The sequence below is a fragment of the Nicotiana tabacum genome, chromosome 16, assembly GCF_000715075.1.
Source record: "Nicotiana tabacum cultivar K326 chromosome 16, ASM71507v2, whole genome shotgun sequence".
Taxonomy (NCBI): domain Eukaryota; kingdom Viridiplantae; phylum Streptophyta; class Magnoliopsida; order Solanales; family Solanaceae; genus Nicotiana; species Nicotiana tabacum.
The window spans coordinates 116155010-116160376 of NC_134095.1; the positions used below are offsets into that span (position 1 = coordinate 116155010).

A 5367-nucleotide genomic window follows, 5' to 3' on the forward strand; every position below is an offset into this window, starting at 1 on the left:
GGTTGTGCTAGAATTTTTAGAGCTCATTTAAAAATAAGGCTTTTAAGCCCGGCCCGAGTAAGCCCGTGGCCCCTAAGGCTTGATTGAGGCTGGGCTGGGTTGGCCCGTGGGCCTAATCAAAATATTTATTTAAAATATATAAAATATAAAAAGTATACTGCCTCTAGCGATGGAAAGTCAGAATTGGATCTTTATTTAGAGGAACCAAAGCTTGATCTTGAGAAGTTTCAAGAGATGAATGTTGTCATGTATTGGAAGGACCATTCTAGAAAATATTCTGGTCTTTCAATGATGGCGCGTGATGTACTTAGTATTCCTATTATCACGGTAACATCAGAATTAGCATTTAGCATTGGTGCGCGTGTTCTGACAAAATACAGAAGTTGCATCCATCATGAAAATGTCCAAACACTTGTTACTACTCGAAATTGGCAGCACGCCTTTTTCCAAACTCAAACTGGTAAATTTTTTTATGTGAATTTGAATATAATTAGTTTTTAAAATTTAATTATTCTTAATATTTAACTAATTAATATATATAAATTATAGATGAAGATGAAAGTGAAGATGTTAAGAAAACTTTGTCATAAGCGGATTCAAATGTGTTTGATGAAGATGATGTATTGGATATTCCATAAGCGTCATGGATGTTCTCTTGAATAATTTGTTTTGACTTTTGACTTTTTGTGAATGAAATATAGTCTTGTCTTTTACTTCCTCCGTTCCAATTTATGTAAACCTGTTTGACTGGACACAGAATTTAAGAAAAAATGAAGACTTTTAGAATCTGTGGTCCTAAACAGGTCAAAAAGGGGTCCAGAGTATTTGTGTGGTTATAAATGCTTCTCATTAAGGGTAAAGTTGGAAGTTTAATCTAAATTGTTTCTAAATTTAGAAATGGGTCATTCTTTTTGGAACGAACCAAAAAGGAAATAAGTTCACATAAACTAAAACAGAGGGAATACTTTTTTAGTGTTTATTGTGATATATTGGAACTATATATAATAACGTCATTAAGTTTTTCAGAATTTTTCCAATAAGATATTTTTTAACTTTTAAATATTTATCTTTTTTTAGGTTAGAACTTAAAGAAAAAATATAAAATTATATTTTAAAAAATGATGGGCCGGCACATGTGGCCCACAGCCCACATAAGGCGGGAGTGAGCTAACTATTATAAGGCCCATTAAAATGGTAGTCTAGCCCAGCTCGTCAATTGCTAAAGCTCACGTGAGCTAGGCTGGGCTAACCCAGCCCGGCCCATGTTGACCGTTCTATTTTCAACGGTATATATATCACAATAAGCATAAAACCAAAAGATGATATCACCCAAAAATCCAGCAAGAATTTATAATATGGAAATGTACCTAGGGGAACAAAGGGCTGGTACCATACCTGTCCCTTAAAAATGGAAGCTAGCTTCAATTTCTGCCTCAGCAACTGTAGCCTGTGTCTTTTCTTAGTGATTGTATCGCATAATCTGATATTCTTATCCATGCGTTCGAAAGAGTTTTCTGCAAAAACAGGGCGGCTCAATGGATCTCGTGGCCTAAGGTAAAACCATATTGAAAGGCCTTTAAACTTATTTTATAAAATATTTACACTAACAACAAAATTTACTTTTTAAATAAAAAATTAATCATTTAAGATAAAAATAAGCGAATTTCCAACCAAAAAAAGGAAGAAAAGCACAAAAAATAATGTGGTGCACTGAAGTCCACAAATTTTGATTTGCCTATCATCACAAACAAGAAAAAGAAATAAACGTACATAACGTGATAGCTTAAGTTTTGAGCATTAACGGTGTCAAAATTTTTTGCTCATTATGATTAATCTAAACGATAATTGTAGTTTATTCTATTAAGTAGCACTTATTGGTGAATACCTAAAATAAATTATAAATAATCGAATATAATATGTCGAATTACACTAAAAGAAAACCGGTGCATGAATACTTTTGTGTTCATGCAGTTTGAGAGAATATTGTAAAAGAAATTCATTATGTTATCGATATATATAACTTAATTCCTATATAAAAAGGATAAAATTAAAATTGAAGACTGAAGCAAACATACAAATTAATTAGTAAAGAAAATTATCATAATTTATGAATTTATTGATATAAAATAACCTCAATCAAATAAAAATATATACTGTAACATTTTTTTCTTTATACTAATTATTTATATAATTAATATAATATATAGAAATAATAATAATAAGAATTTAAAATAAATTTAAAGCCTAAGACAACAGTCTCACTGCCCAAGTCTTTAGAGCCGCCCCCGCCCCCGTGCAAAAATACAACATTTTAGCTTATAAAAGGGATAGGGATCTTGTTTATGAATCATCATAAACTTATTAAAGGAATTAAGATAAGACCTTCAATCTTTATAACAACCTAAAAAATATGTTTTCACTTTACTTATCCGGAAAGGGCGGAGTTAGAACGCAACCTGCGAGTTCGACGGAACCTAGTAGCTTTTGTTCAAACCATTTGTATTAAGAAATTCATCGAATATGTACAATTTATTAATTTCAAAAACACAATGGGTGAAAGCTTCAGCCATCTTGTGTAAAACAACGTTACAACTTATTGACTACCTTTTTTTTCCTCTTGTCAATTATATTAACCTTTCTTTTCTTGAATATAGTTGCGCATGAATGTTTTACAAGAATATTGCAATTCAAGAATAGAGAGCATGGAACTTTTGGAAATGAGCTTAATTAGGCGTAGGGAGGGAACACTTGAAAGAATTGTTTTTGGAGAAAATGAATCTATAATGAGACTCAACTATTATCCACCATGTCAGAAACTAGACCTCACTTTAGGGACAGGGCTACATTGTGATCCAACATCATTAACCACCATTCTACATCAAGATTGTGTTGGCCGCGGGCTTCAGGTTTTTGTGGACAACGAATGGCGCTCCATCAGTCCAAATTTCAACGCTTTTTTTTATTAACATAGGCGACACATTTATGGTAAGCGAATTAACGTACTAGAAAAAGTATAATGTTGTGTTGAAATATAAAGAGAGACAAACAGTATATATACTACTCCATATTTTACGTGAAAAATAATTATAAGGCTTCATGTTGAATTTTGCCCTTTTGCAGGCGCTTTCAAATGGAAGATACAAAAGTTGCTTGCATATATAGAGGTAGAGCAGTGGTAAACAACAAGACTCCTAGCTAATCACTTGCTTTCTTTCTTTCTTTGTCCAAATTAAGAAGGATATATAATTAATGTAGTGAGCCCACCAACCATAGAGTATAACCCTACTTCACATGGCCTACTCTCACACAGAAGCATTACAGAGCTGATACATATGAAATCATGAATACTCTTCAAACTTTCTCAAATTGGTAACTCCATGTCTGCTATTCTATGAGGATACTTTTTCACATTATTTCTTAGCTTACCATGAGTAATTTATTTCAGTTTATGGCCTTGCGTTAATTTGAGTTTTATATATAACTGCTGCACTGTTGGTCAACTTTTTGTCCTTTTCAGTTCTACTTCTAATTAGTTCCAATGAATTCTCAGATAAATTTCATGTATTATAGAGATAATGATCTACACCTAATTTCTATTGAGTTGTGACATGTTGTAACTCTACATCTTGCATTAGTTTTAAGAGTTCGCTGCTGCTCATGCGTAATTTATTTTAATTTGTGGCGTTTTATTAATTTGAGTTTTATAGATGGTGCGATGTTGGTTAAATCAGCTGAATAAATCGAAAGCTCGCAGTTTTTTTCATTGAGAACATTGAGGATGTGAAGATATGAGACTCTTTGCACTTCTTCTGTATCATTTGTCTTCTTTATTATTTTAGTTTAGATTGAACTGCAAAAAATAATATGCTAAATTGAACAATATAATTCTTCAATATAGTTTACACAATACTTGGTACAGATTGCTAAGCAAATACATTTTGTTACCTTTTTAGTCACCATGTTATGAGAACATGCCAATTTGGTCTCACTTGAATTCTCTTTGTTTCTTCTATGCCAGTGATAACACTATTGCAGATACTGTGAACAATCCTACGCCCCAAATGTTTGACACTCCAATTTGCCCAAAGTAAATGTCACCGCATTTATGTCACTTATTCGTTCTTTCATAGAACATTATAGAAGTTCAATTTTATTACGACCTTTAAGGTGAGTTCATTGTTTCATTTCGCGTTGACGTTGCTCCTACTTTGGAGTTCGATATAAAGAGATAATACACGGATCTAAGTGATATCACAAACTATGGACTCGCTTTAACTTGGTTAAGTATGAAGCATAGTCTCTACATGTTTAATTTGTGATTGCAGGGTCTATTAGTTTCAAAGGTTTATTTTGAGTGTCATGCTTTATTTGTGTCACTGGGTTTCTTTGAGGAGTAGAGCATAGATCAGAAGAGTTTGTTCATCTTTCTTGCTGCAATTTTGCCCTTTTATGGCAAGCGCATATCTGAAAAAGCTAATTTACCAATCTATCGTGTTGGATGTGTTAATGAAACGTGCTCAAAGAGTACTTTTGAATTTTTAGTTACATTTCAGTGTTGCAACGACTCATTTGACATAATAGTTTATCATCCTTTTTGATAATACACATATATATTTGTATCAGCAGGTGTTGCTTGAAAGCTATACATAACAGATCAATTAGAAAGAGCATAATTACAATAGTAAAGTTCTGTTCATGTTGGGCCTGGGCTACACCTCCACTAGATGAAATGTAGATACTACATATGCCAGGAATCAGAGGTTTTAATAAATCATTTCCCAATTTGCATCGTGAAGAATAATTGACGTTGGAAAAAGCTACAGCGCCAGTGAAGTAACATGAGATTTTCATTAATCACTCTCTTGATCAGTTAAGCGCAATAGGTTTTTATATTTATTTTCTCTTTTATTTTGTGGCAAATATTGCATCGTTGCATTTTTCCAAATAATGCCTCCGCCTGAAAAAAAAAAAACTATAATTTCAACAAAGTGAAGAAACCATCATCAATACATGTTAAATCAAGTTGCCCACGATTTGGATAAAAATTTCTTCTTTCTCCGTTCTATTTCTTTTTCTTTTTCACTCGATGAGCTTCAGTACATCAGACATGCATATGTCGTTTGTTGATTTTCTCGATCGATCAATACTTCAAGGGATATAAAATAGTAATATTTACAATGGAAAAGTTTGTTCAAGAGAAATTTTGACATAGTTTTGTGCAAATTTTGTATTGTATTGGATATCAGAGCTGGTGAAATAGTTGGGTCTGGGATTGGTAAAATTTATAAGCCTGTCACTTTTTCTTATTAAATAAGAAATTCACACTTCCCTCTATTCGTCATGGGTTTAACGTAAAATATTTTTACA

The 5367-nt window shown here is 32.4% G+C and overlaps 1 pseudogene; it reads left to right on the forward strand.

The window, feature by feature from the left end:
* Window positions 1–1495: 1495 nt before the first annotated feature.
* Window positions 1496–4091, forward strand: LOC107770567 (gibberellin 20 oxidase 1-like; annotated as a pseudogene).
* The last annotated feature ends 1276 nt before the right edge of the window (window positions 4092–5367 follow it).